The following is a 17,408-nucleotide window of genomic DNA, read 5'->3' as shown; positions in this document are numbered from 1 at the left end:
TCTGCAAGCTTTCAAAGATTTTGATTAGTCAGTCTGTGGCATGCTTTATCTGGTCAGACAGCTCCAGAACTAGTCACAGCCGCTGCTGCCTTATGCGTCTGTTTGTCTAAAAGAAGAGTAACATGGTGCTTTGAATGTGTATAGCCTTGTTCTAATTATTCAGCTATGAACAAGTCTCACTTCTGGCAACATGGATGAAAAAGTAATACCATAGCGTACACTTGAACAAATCCAAAAAATGCTCAACTGATTCATGGGAAAAAAAACATACTCCAAAAAGGACATATAGTTTAGCTCACATTTCCAGGAAGAATGGAAAGTCTAGTATTTTACTTCTTGTAGATCGTTTATGCTGACATTTTCAGTAAGACCGTGTGTTTAAAAATTACCATCATTGTCAAAGGCATGTTTAGGATTAAAACTAATTTGAAATGCATGTTTCTGCAATTGAAAAATTCATGTTAATAACATAATTAAGTCCCCAAAAATGGAATGTTCCCCCCCTCTTTTCAATGTAGAAAACCAAATATGCCAGTCACATTTGTGTGTGTCTGCAGGCATGTGTACATTTATGTATTTATAAGCACACACACAAAAGTATACATTTTACTGTATTTCATCAATTTGAAGCGCACACCCAATTTTGCCATGTTTTCAAAATCTAAATTTGCTGAATGATACCATGCTTTCCCAATTCGTTCTGACCATGTAAAGCTGACTTCAAATTGCAAATGCTTATTATATTTACTTAAGTTTGGGATCTCTTCATATACTATGAGATATACACAGGAGGCTCGTTTTAGAGACAGGAAGTGTTTCATACAAGCATAAATGAAAAATCAAGATAGACCTGCTGAACATGCTCAGTTCGTTGCGGGAATATTACAGCAGGTGTAACCTCAACCTGGTAAGCAGTGTGCTAAAAAAAACCCTTAAAGACGCCTATTACACACAAAACAGTTTCCTATTTATCTGTACCTAGAACTAGGAATGACAAAAAATGAATTAGAAAAAAAAAATACAAATCTTTCAACAGAGACCAACAAAAGCAAGCAAAATAAGCACTCAGGAAAATTTTTCTCTCTTCATGGAACTCTGCATATTACACAGAACTCTTCTTTGTACCTAGATGAAATAAGTAACTGTTAAAACATTTTTTAAACCACAAGCTGCATATTCAGGAAAAAAAAAATCCCACAGCATTCAGGTTTGACATTAAAAAAGTTATGTAGCATTCAAAAAGCTGAATAACATATTGCATGCAAGAAATATGTACTTGGTAGAACAAAGGACATGAATATGTATTTTTAAAGAATCATAAAAAATTGAGTATGAAAGCAACATGACTATTAACAGACAGCAAAACCTGGTTTGTATCGTCAACAATGAATTGTCACTGTGAAGTATTAGTGTTTCATCATAAAGCACACATAATAATGCGCCACGGTGCACGAGAGTATTTCCAAGTTTTTGAACACAAGCAGAAAGAGGAGTTAAAGGAAATAAGAGACACTTCAACTGCAGTTTAGAAAGCAAATGACTATATTTTAGTCGCATGAAGATAGCAAATCTACTTCTGGTACAAATACAATAGATCATGCTGGATTTGTGTGACAAACAGAGAAGAGCTGGAGACAGGGGGGTAGAAGATCTTACCACTAAGTGTGAAAATCTCAACTGCTCTGTGACTTTCTGGCCATGGGATCTTGTTAAACAGCTATAAAAGAAACAGATTTTGGAGGGGAAAAAAACCCCCACATCGTACATCACCTAGCAATAATCTGAGCAATTTCTAAAGATAAATGAATATTTTTCCAGACTTTTCAATAGACTCTTTACATACTGTTATATGAAATGATTTTGTTTATTATACCACATTTCCTATTTACCCTAAGACATACAAAGGTACTTATGTACTAGTTCATCAATAATCATGATCTGTAATTCAGTAAAGACACATTAAAATGCCATTTTTTTTCCCAGGTACCCATATTATGCAAGGTTTTGAAACCTGCCCCTCCATCTGTCTTCCACCTGTCTTTCTTAGTTCATAGCAATCTGAATCTGTTATATCTCAGCAATTGGTTTCTTCCCCCACTGCAAAGAGATGAACTGTATGAAAGGCAGACCAAATAGCAAGCTCAAGCTATACAATAAAATCAGTTTGCATTGAACAAATCGGTCAAAAGATTAAAAATAGTTAAGAATGCATGAAGAATTGAAAGTATTTTTCAAAAGTGTTGATACAAAGAGTTAAAGCACAAACCTGATGTTTCTTATGTTTTCTAATGTGTGTTAAACACAGCACAAAATGCCAAGAAAAACAGAATCCAGCAAGCTACCAAGAAAAGGAGAATATTTAGAAGACAATTCTATATGTAATTCAATTAAGAATGTAAGAAGTTGCTCAGCTACGTAGAATCTCTAAGACTATTAGGACACTCAGAGCCACGTACCGACAATGCCCATGTCTAAAAGATTTTGCTGGTATGCTCACAGTTTGCTAAGACAATCCACCATCATTTTGACGCTGCTATCAACCTACAAAGAACATGATATGAGCCAGTTCTCCACCTAATCATAGAATTTTTTATTCTGTGCAATGTAAACAAATCTCACCAGAGAGTGGTTAGTGAAATTGCAAGCCACAACTAAATCAAAGATACAGAATCACAGAATGGTAGGGGTTGGAAGGGGCCTTCGGAGATCGTCTGGTCCAACTCCCCTGCTAAAGCAGGTTCACTTAGAGCAGGTTGCACAGGAACATGTCCAAGCAGGTTTTGAATATCTCCAGAGAAGGAGACTCCACAACCTCTCTGGGCAGCCTGTTCCAGTGCTCCGTCACCCTCAAAGTAAAGAAGTTTTGCCTCATGTTGAGATGCAACTCCGTCTTCCAGTTTGTGCCTGTTGCCCCTTGTCCTGTCACTGGGCACCACGGAAAAGAGTCTGGCCCCATCCTTTTGACAACCGCCCTTCAGATATTTATAAGCATTGGTGAGGTCCCCTCTCAGTCTTCTCTTTTCCAGGCTAAACAGACACAGATCTCCTAGCCTTTCCTCATAATAGAGGTGCTCCAGTCCCTTGATCACGTTCATAGTCCTGCGCTGGACTCTTTCCAGTAGTTTCCTGTCCTTCTTGAACTGGGGAGCCCAGAACTAAGCACATTGCTCTCCTCTCATCCACCCAGACAGTGATTTCATCATAGAAGGCTATCAGGTTGGTCAAGCCTGATTTCCCCTTGGTGAATCCATGTAGACTACTCCCAATAAACTTCTTTTCCTCTACATGCTTAGAGCTGTCTATCACCTTTCCAGGGACAGAGGTGAGGCTGACTGGCCTGTAGTTTCCTGGGTCCTCCTTCTTGCCCTTTTTGAGGACTGGAGTGACACTAGCTCTCCTCCAGTCCCCAGGCACCTCTCCTGTTCTCCATAACCTTTCAAAGATGATGGAGAGTCCAGGTCACCAGGCCTGAATTAGACCTTAGAAGCTTAGGGGTGATAACTGCAGGACTTCAAGTACATTATAATGGAAGTTAGTTATATATTATCCATCATAGTTATATATTATTAATAATTTTCATTCACATCAGCCCTATTCTTATGTCCCAGCTCAAAGACCCAAAGTTCTTGATTAATATTCAGAATTGCTAGGCAAACACTTTCATACTAAGTATAACTTCATCTTGATTCCTTCAGGGCCACAGTCTTCTTCAATGCCTATATAATGAAAGTGAGACAGATTAAAAAATTATACTGTTAACTTTTCTCATCAACTTGCTATCTATTTGTTGGTTTACCATGTGACAAGAGATAAAATCTCTAGTGTTTAACATGCCTGATGGTAAAATTTCAATAATACATTCTCTTTGTTTAAAAAGAGCTTTTCTCATTAGAATTATCTTTATTCAGTCTCACTATAGTAAACTATGCAACTGTGGCATAAAAAAAATATTAGATTGTCACTGATGTGACTCAGTTTCAAGGCCATATTTTTATCTGATGGAGCAATTGGTAATTTATATGTTATCTGTCACTATTTTCCAACTTCAACACATGTAACGGCACATTAGCAAATCTGATACATTGTAATGAAAGCAATGAAATGTAAATTTATAGGAGCAAAATTTAAAGTATTTACAAACTAAAATAGATCAGGGAAAATAATGTCAGAGTGCATGCCATTTTAGAAGGCACGTACTTGTGTATGTAGATCAACTAGCTTGCTTTAAAAAAAAAAGAAAAGCAAAAATATAGGAACACCTCACCACAGTTCATGTTGCCATTTAATCTCACATAATAGACCCACCAGTTGGAAAAAGAAACCAGGCATAGAACCTTGTAAAATGCTAACATCAAAACTTAAAAGAAAATACTCCTGCATAATATCACAGGACAACGTACAAGGGTAAGATAGGCAATAATGAGAAAGAGCAGCTAGAAATACATTATACAAAGCAATGGTATGCTTCACACAATGACAATTCATACACGTACACAACTGCAGACTGGATAGGATGGTTAATTCTGAGACGCATTGATGAAAACAACACTAACTTTATGCTGGAGTGACTGGAGTGCCCAATTTTTTAGCAGAGTTTCATTAAAGTAAATACTTGTCAAACCACAATCGCTCTGCTCGTTTAACATCCGTCCCACTGTGAAATATCTGCAAATTTAAAGCTATGGAGGCCAATGAAACACCATACAGCTCCACAGAAAAGGCGAGGGGGCAGCCAAGACTGCAAAAGAGATCTCAGCTCCCTCCAGCAATCACACCACCCCCAAAAAAACCCACAGAGCTAAATGGCTCTTGGGCTAACAGAAGTCAAGAAGGAGACTAGGAGTGATGATCAATGAAGACCTGCAGCCTAACCTGTTTGTCATCAAGGGCACAGGCAGATCTGTGATTTAGAGGAATCCCCTGAACTGGTTGGGCAGGCGCTGCCAGAACACTCAGCTAGAAGCGCTGAGCACCCGATAACCTTTGCTCTGCCTTGAGAAGATGATAATATGCATGACATTTTGCCGAGAGGCTGACAGCACTACTGGGAAGGCAAATAAACTTCAGTTATCTAGACTTTTGTCTCAAAGTATAAAATGCATAAATTTTCCTTTCCCTGTTCCTTTACTATTAATTTTTGTTTAAATTCAGTCAATTTTATAAGGTGGTTTAGAACATATGTACAGAACACCTTGTTTTGCACAGCACAATAGCAGCTCCTGTCACCATTAAAACTTCATTTTCCCTCATTTTTCATGGATGTCTAAAGTTTCCTAAATAAATCATTTTGTTAAACTCTAGGAAATACTTTTCAATAATAGATTTTGCTGAGAGAAGACTGAAAACTTAAGCTTTCAATTTAGAAGTTAGTTATTCATGCATGTCTTTTATCTATATACATCTGTAAAACACATGATACTTTGTCACAGTTTTTGCTGTTGCGTTTGGAATCTTCATCTCCGAGATACCTATAAGAAAGCATCCTTTGCTTTGAAAAACCTTCTCTGCTGATACACAAATCATAGACTATCTCAAGTTGGAAGGGACCCAGAAGGATCATAGAGTCCATCTCCCTGGATGTTCCTATAGAGGAGGGAGGTAGAAGGGTCAAAAAATAACAATCAGATTTTTACTTTAGTCCAGCAAGGTGAGTTTTTCTTATTAAAAAAAAAAAAAGGAGAAAAAAGCCTCTATTTGGGAATATTCAGAACACTTTAAATGCATCATCTTTCAATGACTTTTCATGTGTCCTGCTTTTCTCTCCACCTCATTTCAGTGACTGTCAAAGAAAGCCCCTGAAGACTAATATTCTTTACAGAAAAAGCCTTTTTAGTATGTTTTTTGTTGGATTACTGGTTGATGAAATACATATTTTTCAAGGTACATCTGGAAGTGTTTTGAGCAAAGTATTTGAAACTTTAAAAAGAATTCTGTGTTCTTTTCAGAAACTTTATATTTCTATTTATCATCAGATTAAGGAGTTTTCAGCTGAATTCCCATGCTACACAGCCTAAGAAATTTGTCTGCCTATGGTGAACTCACAATGGAAACAGTTCTGTTCCTGTACAGCCCTGACATGGTAACTTCATACAGTAACTGTTCAGACACATCTGGAGTCTTTGTTATCAATACACAAGACAGCAGTCTTACATGCTCTTGTCTCGGTTTGTGTTCTAAGAAAACAAATACATTCATTTGGGTAAAAGTTCTTTAAAAAAAATACTGTTCTAAACATTTTTAAGATCAGACATGCAAAACTCAGATATTACTGCTTACTGCTCTGATTGATTTTATTACTCTGATCTCATACCTAAATGCATAGAAGCAAGTTCTTAAGGTACACACTGACCTTGCAACTTCCATGGAATGTGGTGGTAGCAACAGACACTCAGTCTAAAATCAGTCAACAGCTATCTCACATACCCTTCCGGGATTTCTCAGACTTGAACATTTGTATACAATTTATTAACAACGTATACAAATTCAGAAATAAAGAGATGTATTTATTTCAGTCCTACCATGTCACTTAATTGAATAAGAAGTCAATGCTTGTAATGCTTTTAACAAGAACAGCCATATCGGGTCAGTGAAAGGTCCATCTAGCCCTGTGCCCTGTCTTCAAACTGAATACCTGGGGATACCTAAGCGACAGAATAAGAACATGGGAAAATATGTAATGATACAGCTTCCAACAATCTCCAACGCAGGGACTTTCAAAGCCAGTGGTGGTGGGTTTTCATTTAATAGCCTTCAATTAATTTTCTTTGAACAACTGTCCTGTAGTTTATATTTTTAATCCACATATAGTCCTAATGGTCACAACAATCCTGTTTTTTAAAGCTGAATTACATTTTTTAATTTTTTTTTCCTCATCCTTTTGATGCCTTCTCATTCCAAGAGTGTGAGAGAGAAGGCATGTTCCTTATGGTATCTTAGAGACCCCTATAACATTTAACCTTAATTATTCCTTTTCTCTTTTGAAAAGTCCTATCTTATTTACTTATTCTTTATATGGAAATAGTTCCGTATGTTTGGTCTACCTTGTTGCTCTACTCTGGACTTTTTTTCTCCTATATCTTTTTCTGGGAGGTAGCAGATCAGAACCACACACAGTATTCAGGATGTGGAAATAAAACAAATTTCTAAGAGTGGCACGTGGCTGTGCTTACTTTTGCCCTGTATGTACTTTTTACTGATACTTAACAGTAGATTTAGTCTGTTGATCAATGATGGTTTTGTGAGACCGCATCTATTCATGAGTGGTTAGAGTCACCTTCAGACCTTATTATTTTATATGTGAATTTAGGACTGGTATTCTTGCATAACTTTAGAGTTACCTATGCTGAATTTCATATATTGTTTTACTGCAAAAGAATCCGTAAGGATCTTCTGAAATTCTTCACAGTCGGTCCTTGTCTTCATTTCCTTGAATAATTTGGTACCTCCAGCAGGCCTGGCCCTCCCATAATGCAGTGCCTTTTCAGCATCACTTGTCAGTACATTTCTCAGAATGATTCGAGCACATAGTGCTGCAGGACTCATTCTCCAACCTTCCATTAACATGAAGGTTAGCCATTTAGTCTCACTGCTGTTGCCTGTATTCCATCTGTTTTTTTTGTTTGTTTTTTTTTTTTTTTTTTGTTTTTTTTTTTATTCATGGGAGAATCTTCTCTTGTATTCCAGAGTTAGTCACTTGCTTTTACTAATGCCTTTTGGAAATTCAACTGGACTACATCAGTCTCTACTCAGCATTGTGTCACAGTCTTCTTGTCTGAAATTATTGATACAGATTTTTAAAGAATGTTAATATTTAAAAGTATTTTAAAAATTACTTCTACTACTTTCATACTGGATATTTTTATATTCACCATGAAATACTCTTAAGCATTACCTCACATTATGAACTGACCTACAGTAACATCAATGCCTCAGCTACGTCAGTGATCTATTAATTGTGCTACTAATCCAGGCACTCGGTAAAAAAAAAGGCTGAACTTCTGAAAGCGTTATCATTCTCCTTATATCAAATCTGATCTAGGAAAAGGAAGTGTGCGCCATATGGTGCTATGACTATAACATTCAGGTGGACTTGAGAGGATTTGCATGGTTTTGTGCTACAGTAAATATTTATCTCTGAAAATTGTTACTAGGCTGGTCTCCTGAATATGTCTGATCATCTGTATTCAAGGAGTGGGGAAACTTGCAGTGCGTGAAAAACATGATGAGCATATGCTACCCTCTATTTTCCTCAGTGTAAAAATAAGAGACGTGTAGCTTTATACAACTGATTCCCAGTGTTATTTAGACTCTAAAACATCTTGGAATACTACGAATAAAAAAAAAACAATTAAGGCATGAAATAGATTTCAATAGGTAAACATGCAACATCTCTTTTGCCAGCAAAAAGAAAAAAAAAAGGAGACTTAAGGAAGGAATATCATAATGTCTGTGTCAAAAGAGCTGAGCTGTTTTACTCAACTGTATGTCGAAACACCTAAAAGAATATAATATGTTATTCTGCTGATAGGCTCACATGCTTGAACAAAACTGTGTGCCAGGACATTCCTTACTAAATTAGTGACTAATCAGATGTTGTGCTGGGAAACACACCCTCACGTGTTACAACAACCCAGGCGTCTGCAACATAACAAAAAAAAAAAAAAAAAAAAAAAAAGGACGACTATAGGTTCTCATGCCCCCTGTAAATAATTTCCATCATGCGTTTTGTAATCTAATGCTTGTATTTGGCAAACCAGATGCAATTAAAGGTCAAAATCCAACTACTATATAAACTCAACTCTACTTACTCTGATCCTTCTCCTGACTGTCACCATTCTAAAGATTCCAAGCACTGACGTCTTCTTCCTTCCACGGCAATAACTAGTATATATTTATAAATACCTTGTTTCACTAATCATAAATGTTTCTTCCTTCTTTTATCAAGTTCTCAAATTAAGATAAACTGCCTGTTTCTTTTTCCCCCAAATTTCCAATATGCTTTATAAACTGTTCAGAATTTTAAAATTAACTTAATAGGCTGTTAGGAGACCTGCACATATTTTTTCCTTCTGAAAAACAGCATTTTTACAAAACTGAAAATGTAACTTCTATATTCTTGCTGCATACAGGGAGCATATTGTATATGGAAAACGATGTAGCAGTATAGAATATTAAATCTTTGTTCCTGTTGTTGAGACATAAGACAGTACAAAATATTATTTAAATAATTCAGTTTCTCAAACCAAATAATAGTACAGAAACACAAGCTTCCTAAGCAGAGAAAACAGATACCAATTCAACAATTTTGCATTGTCTGCAGAATGACCTGAAAGCTGGTCTCACAATGCTGAAATCAATGCTTAGGGACAACAGGCCCCACAACCACTTCTGTACATCACGCATATATATTCTCCTCATCAGATTGATGCCGATTTGTGTGGCAAGAAAAAAAAAAAAATCTGTGACTGGCAACAACTGTGACAAGCGATCACGGAAACTGGGATACAAATGCCTCTGATAAATATACCTATAGCAGGTTTGGATATTTGATTCAGTAACTTTTTCGTGTGGAACAAACCCTATTCTTCTCCTCAAAATTATGAAATAACAAAAGCAGCATTTTTGCCTACAGGAAACAGATAATATAGCACAATATTTAAAGGGAAAAAAAAGCTATTTGTACTTGCAGGAGAAAAACATCTTTTTCACGTTTGTGTTTGGCATAAGCCATACCACTTACTTTTCCTGCAGTCTTTAGTGGTAATATAAAAATACAGCACATGGTTAAACTTGCTACCTGTTTTCATGGAGGTTTTTTTATCAAATAGGATTTGACTTCTGTTTAAGTAAAGCAATTCCAAAATGAAACAGTCTGTGTTTTTTTCTTAATCTGAAAAGCAGTCTCTATTTAAAGTAACATTGGGGGCTCCCTGAATGCTATAGTTTATAAATACCCTTTAAGATGACAAGTCAAATGACTTCAGGATTGCAAGTTATCTCTCACAGTTGTTCAACTGTTAAAATGGAAAGTGGTAAGAATAGAATAAAAATACCCATGGTGAAAATGTTACATGTGCAATGGAATAAACATAGGGAGTCGGGACACATGGCCATTTTAACATTAATCTTTCCACTTTAAATTTACTCTCTACCCTTTAAAAAGGTCAGTTTGCCGACTTCCCTCCTGATGAGCAATATGAGGTCTGTCATTCTGTTCAAAGCTCCACACTGATCAGAAATGCAGTCTGCCTCTACTCACGATCTCTCTGGTATTTGTTGCAATGATATTCTGCTGCTTTAGGCATTAATAATAATTCCATGCAGCCCACCTAATTATAAAAAAACATCTTAAAATATACACAAAAGGTGAAAAATATGAACATTACATTTGCAAGCATAAGAAATCTCTGAGGCAGGCAAACATACCCAATAGCTCTGTGGCAATCAGACAGGTTGTTCCTGGAGTACACGACGGTTACATTTATTTTATGGTATAAACGTACAAAGAGTTACAAAAAGGATGTTTTGACTGTATGTCAGTTTTCTGTTCTCTTTAACAGGGCTTGGTACCTCGCTACTCTAAAATAAAGTACTACTGCTTTTAACCAATTCAAAGATACAACAATATGCAGCTAAGGTCTACCTGTCTAGACATTTCACTAAGGCTGCCTAAGCTCTTTGAAATCTTTTAACTAGAAGATAGCCTTTCTAACTCTGAGAGTGGCCCTAAAAAAAAGTATGTTGTTTAGAAGGAACTGACTTTTTTCCAGTTGCACTGTCTGCAAAGCCTTGGAGTACAGTACCTCCACTTGAAAATAAGGAATTAAAGACTGCACTCCAACCAGTAACCTTGTGTTAGTACTAGTGTACCGATATACAGCTATTTCTACACAGTCACAACTACAAATTGTGAGACATTTGACATGGATTCCCGCCACAAATTAGAAAAATCACAGAATACTGAATACTTGTTCAAAAGTATTTATGGATTAGGGATAAATATTCAGGGTGAGGGCTGAGAGAGACAGGGAGTGACCAGCTCTTCTGTTCAGAACGATGCGACTGCATCCAAGTCGTCTCCTTTCCCTGTCTGAGCCAGGCAGAAAGGCTTTTGCTACCCTTCAAGAAGCAGTTGATAACTTGAGCCTAAGTTTAACATGGGAGTTGAAATACACCTGTCTAAGAATGAACATTACTTTTTGGCTGACATTTTATAAGAGTATGACCAAACCTTTTGAATCTTTCAACTGTAAGGATCTTTATCTAGGATACGAGGGGTCTTTGTCACTTCCCCCGTGTACACTTTATTCCAAGTTTCACTTTCTTATTGAGGAAATACCTGTCAATCACATCCTTGGACAGGTTTTCTTATAATGCTATTTAGGCTGGCAGCCAAAATAAGAGTGTACCCTTCTACACCCTGCCTCTGAAGCATGCTATTTATAATAAACACTTTGTAAATATAAACAAGTCAAAAAAAAGAAACAAAGCAAAGGGCTTTATACTGAAATATATACTGCAGTAATACTTAGAATCGACAGCAATATATAAAGTGTGCCTGCCAGTAGCTGACAATTTCCAAGCAGCTTTGAAATATTAATAGGGAGAGAATAACAGATGCTGTGGTGAGCATGAGAAAGCTGATCTGCTCAAAAATGGTCAGAGAACAGCATTTTTTTTTATAGTCAGGAGGTACCCAAATATTGTCCCTTTTCTTTTAAGTCATTTGATCCTCCCTGTGGTGGTCTTACACCCTACAACAAGCAAAGATTAATTGCTTGCTTCAAGAGGCGTCCCTGAAGACAGACAGAAAAAGTGATCTGAGATTGATGTTACCAGCACAATTCCTCTGCAGTTTTTCAGATATAGTTTTTCTATAGAGATGTTAACAGGCTTAAAAAAATCAACCCACGAAGATAGGACAGATGAGTACTTTAAGAGAAGCTTACAACTTTCCTTGTATGTCCAAATTGTGTCCCACAACTCAACACACAAGAAAGTATGTTTTGTTTTCCCTGTAATTAGACTTTTAAAGCTTTATTTCTGCTGCTGAAAAATACTGGTGCCAATATTGCCATATCAGTAAGAAACATGAAAATATTAAGACGTGAAGGACACCTCCAAACTCCCTTGCTGAAAGCTGGGAAAACTTGGCAAACAGTGCGCAACTGCACTGTGCAAATCAGTAAATTCAAATGCAGCACCTGCCACGCTTGCTTTTGTCTAAGACGGAAGGGTAGATCTAAGCACTTGTTACTGAGATAATGAAAGGTGGAGAAAGGGCTAGGTGGCATGGGATAGCTCCTGAGTAACACTAACCAGTTTGGCCATTTGCTCTTTCTGAATCTCTGGTTTGTTTCTCCACTCACCTCCTTGATGGAATTTTCTATATTCACTTTATCACCTTTCTTTCAATTCCCATCAGCTTCCAGGAGCTGTTTTGTTTTCTTAGTGCTAGAAACAAGCTGAACTAAAAAAAAAACCAAAACACCTGCAATTCTACATATCTTGTACTTAATGTTTAGTTAATACTCTGATCAAAAGAAACATTTTATCATTACAATAAACATAGCAATAAAAAAAGATGTGAGACGGCCTAGATGATGGTAGGCAGCAGCAGGGAGGTTGCATTTTTTTCTCCAGTGACGATAACACGGGTATTATGTGACATGCCAGCGAGCATGACACAGAGCTACCAGAACTGGGTCAGCTCAGAATTAGCAGTTCTTAGGTAGTTCACCAAGTACAAATCCACCTGGCTGTGCTCACAGACACCTTTAACAGAACTGCATTATTGACACAGCAGATCCAGAAGCAAAACTCTCATGAATAATTGAACGGTGACTGCAGCTCCATACTTCAAAAAATTAAACATGGAATAGAGCTGGCTTTACTATATGTTGAAAACTACTGAAGAAAAACTGTCTTATGTTTAAATAAAAAGTGTCAAACAAAGGCTGTATTTCCATCCTCCCATCATTATGAAGCTAGCATTTTTCAACTAAGTGTAACAATTCATTTTTACCAATGAGTAACAAAGGGTATTAATTACTGAGTCATTTTTTGCACAGGATGCATACCCTGCAGTTTGCAATGACTGCATTTATGTTAGGTATTTATTTCATACATTTAATCATGATGCAGTGACTTCACTTGAATAAAAGTATTTCAAGCCTAGTTTATTTAAGCCTAGTCAAAATACATGTCTCACTGTGCTGGTGCCCAGATGACCTGTTTTCCAACATGGAGGCAAACTGGCAAAATGCTAGGTGTAAGGATTTCTAGAAGCCTCCACATGAAATCTCCTGAGGCTCTTCCATGAAATTACTCCTCCTGATTTATTCAAAGAATAAATGTATTTATATATTTCTCCCCGAGAAGATACAAACAGAATGCTAAAAAAAAAAACCCCAAAAAACCAAAAAAACCCACCACAAACTTTCAAACAATATGCTTAGAAATGATTACTGAAATCTCCTGTCTGTGAGAGATTAGCGAGACCAAAAAAACAACTGTCAAATGAGACTATGTGAGGTGTTCTTGTGAATCTTGAATTTTTAATTAAATACTTGTATAAAAACACTTTAGTTATCAGAATAAAAAAAAAATTCTAGAGGTAAGCAACAGGAATCTTCTGAATGACTTCCTAGTATCTCAGTGGTGCAAAACCAAAATATATAGTATGTAAATCTTTCAGATCTCTCTAAATAGAATAAAAAGTTTAAAATAATTCTTGATAATTTTGATTACTGATGGGCTAGAGGAAGGAACAGGACTGCAGGACAAATGAAGACAGTAATGAATTTCTCAAGGAATTATGGTTTGTGAAGTTAAAACTAGAAAAAATAGGGCAATCCAAGCAATTTCAGATCAACTGCTCTCACTTAGAGATACTGACCAAGTCAGTAACACAGCTGCGAAGCTGTTAAAGCAGTCAGTGAGGATTATTCAGTATCCAAACAAGCAAAAAAAGAAGGCTTATTTCTTTAAAAAGGGTACCTAGCCCATCCTAAAGAAAAGATGGAAGGATACCTCTCAACTGTTGCAATGCTTTTGAAATTCTCCTATATGGCACTTAAAAGCGAACTGCAAAAATACGGCTTATATGCAATCCCCATAAGATAACCTCACATTTAATTGAAAAGCCATACCAAAGGGCAGGTGTTAGAAGTGTCTTGTTATATGAGATTGATATGTCCTTAGCATTTTCATTCGGTATCTGCACTAATCCTTCAGATGAGCGAGCGGCAATACCCCTGGGAGGAGTGGCAGACACTGTAGAGGTTGTGGTTTAAGCCAGAATTGAATCAGGGTTCAAAGAGGAGCTAAAACTGGAAAATGGGATGAAACAATCAAGGAGTTCAAATAGAAACAGGGTTCAAAGAGGAGCTCGAAGTTTAAAATGGAATGAAACAATCAACCAGCCAAACTCATCAGGGAAATACTGTATTTGACAAGCCAAATGCACGGACGCCAAACAGGAAACTACTTACTAAACAAGCAACACAGTGAAAAAGGAAAATGTTCCCAACAGAATATAAGCTACTTGAGTTATTTGCAGTGGTCGTAGGAAAAAATAAATCTATGCCTGGGATGCATTTAGAAGACATTTATGGTATACAGCACAATTCATCTCTTTTACTTGATGCTGATAAGGCCTCGGTTTGGGCATTATGCTAGGAGCAACACAGATACTCAAAGATGAATGATAGAAGTTTCTGAAAACATAACTCATGAGTCAGCAAATATTAAATTGGGTTGATGGAATATAGCCCTGTTAAAAAAAAAAAAACAACCATCCCCAGTAAAATTCTGCTGGTCCTTTGTGTCTGCCCTTACTTCCTCAGAAGCTACTCTTGAAGCCACAAGGATGTTTAACCTTTATTTTTTACTAATACAGACAGAAAGCAAGGCTCACAGAAAGACGTATGCAATGTTTGTTTGGGAATAGTAAAGCAGTTGGACAATTCCAACATTTTCTCCTCATCCCTTCCATGCACCCTCCATAATGAAAGGTGAGTTGAGCTCCTGCAGACGAGGAAGAGAGGAAAATGTCTTGTGATGGCTAAGGCAGAATCACGTTATAACAAACCACTAAAGAACCACAGGAAGTGTGCCTGACTTCAGAAGTTTGCAAACCTCTCCATGTGATAAGAAATTGGTTATATGCAGCATGCATTATTTCTGTGAAATATAAGGGAAAAAACAAGCCAAACAAACCAACTATTTCTACCAGTGAGATACGTAACACCTACAAAGGCTGCGCCATCTCCTTTGTTTCCTGTCGCCTTAAACAAAAAAGAACCAACCAACCAACCACCAAGGATAGGCGTGTAGGAAAACGTCTTAAACGGTCTTCAGACTTTAAGTATGACACTTTTGCCAAAGTTACAGCCTGTCTGTTTAAGTTGGGTTTTTTTTTTGTTGTTCCTCTAAGAAAATGAATACACAGAAATTTTACCAGAATGCTGACTTTACCATTTATCAAATATAAAAATAAACTCTGAAGAACATACTACCCAAGAAGTGAGCTAACAATTTGGAAATAACTAGCCAGAAAGCAGGAAAAAGTCACACAATATAAAAAAAAACAAACACCAAAAACCAAGCATCAAGACGTTTTTGTAATGTAGACAATTCTTTCCATAATCTGCGGGGAGTTTGAACATTAATATAATACATGCCTTTGTGATTTGTAAAGAAAAAACACTGTGCATATTGCTAGCTATCCGATTTGTGACAATGTATTATTATGCAAAGGATCATTACCACTTGATATTTGAACAGTACAGTGGCTACTGAATAAATAAGATAGAGGTTTAAACTGCAAGTAAAATTCAATTTCCATTTGCCAACACTACAGTTTCACAAGTATGAATCTACTTTCTGCAGGACTGCAACCACTTTTTTACATTAAGAATATTTGGGTGAATCATATTTTTAAGCAGAATTATTTGAGGTATGTTATTCAGCCATATATATAGTCCAGCACAAACTCACATGAATGTATGAGCTGAAATGAACAGAACAGCAAACATTACAAGATACCAGGAGTGGATGTCTTTGAGTACACTAGATGCCTTCAAGATTATACTGAAGCAAATGAAGAAGGAAATATTTGCACTCTGAAGCCTATTTTTACCTATTTATCTATTAGACTATATTCTGTCCTCTGGCTTCCTGTAGGTGCACAGGAACTTTTTTCTTCAGTCTACAGCCATGTGAAGAATGGATCTCACCTGGATGATCAAACTGAGAGTAAGGGGCTGCGCAACAGAAGCTGATAGTACTGTGTTTTGGTACTGACTGGCCTTGACTTATATTAGCTTTGTTCCGATCTACGACATCAAGGAAATGGATTAGCAAGCATAAAACAGAAACACCGTTTAGATTTCCTAGTGGAAAAATACCTCTTATTTCCTAATCCGCTCATCGACAAAGAGATCCCTTTGCAAAACCCTGAAGTATGGAACATTTTTTTTTGAGATACTATTAAGCAACATGTCCTCAAGGTCATCTGAATACACAATCATACTGTGCCAGAGATTAATTTCAGAGAAACTGCTTGCATACACAAAGAGACAGAGGCAAATCTAGTCCCCATGCTTGTTTGTCGAGCCCTGCAGTCGTTACTGCTGTGGAATGGTATTCCAGGACAGTTGCTGGAAGAGTCAGCTTCTTATTTGTAAACATGAGCACCAGTCAATGGCATCTTTAAGACAGACAGGCCTTCAGACCAGCAGGGAATAACAATACAAAGGTTGGTAAGTGCTCTAACTCATCTCACAACCCTAGGCTTACTGTATATTCAGGGGAAACAAAAAGTCACCATTAAGGTACAACGTACCTGACCAGTCTATAGACATTTCATTTAGGCCAAGATGAATCATGCTATATATCTCACAAAGTATTTCAAGTCTTTCTCCATTGGATCATGAAAAAAGACTAGGCAGACTACATCAGAAATCTTCAGGCAAACGACCTGTAGATTGTCTTATGCCAACCCAGCAAGCAAAGCATATGCAAATCAGAGGTATGTAAAGCCTCAGACATAATAAATGAAGCATGGTAATTGCATGAAAGGGGGAATTGTCTCCTTTATCTTTAGCGATAACATGAGAGTTTTTTCCCCATCGCTGTCAGTTGCTTAGTTTCTTCTTGGGCTGCAACTGGCTTTTTTTTAGGCTTGCTATAAAGGGATAATTTTGAATGAACATTAATTTGACCTCCTTAAGTTTCACAACTCAAGAAATGAAGGTGTGCCACAATTCCCATGCATATTCTAAAACATCTGCTAGCACTGACTAGAGAAGCATCAGGTTTCAAAGAAATCTTGCTAGGAAAGGAAGAAATAGAACTGCTTTATAAAGTAAAAGAAAGTAATTTGACAAGTGACCTTCTCCACTGCT

General features: G+C 36.9%; 1 protein-coding gene and 1 long non-coding RNA gene across 2 annotated transcripts in view; one reads left to right on the top strand and one right to left on the bottom strand.

Moving 5' to 3' along the window:
• Positions 1-17,408, bottom strand: part of RETREG1 (reticulophagy regulator 1) — a 71,238-nt gene that overhangs the window by 31,682 nt on the left and 22,148 nt on the right. The window lies entirely within an intron of this gene.
• LOC141739269 (uncharacterized) overlaps positions 1-17,408 on the top strand; it is a 37,829-nt gene that overhangs the window by 690 nt on the left and 19,731 nt on the right. The window lies entirely within an intron of this gene.

Source organism: Larus michahellis, chromosome 2, assembly GCF_964199755.1.
Source record: "Larus michahellis chromosome 2, bLarMic1.1, whole genome shotgun sequence".
Classification (NCBI taxonomy): Eukaryota; Metazoa; Chordata; class Aves; order Charadriiformes; family Laridae; genus Larus; species Larus michahellis.
Note: the sequence above shows the minus strand (reverse complement) of the source record. Positions and strands in the feature narration are given on the sequence as shown.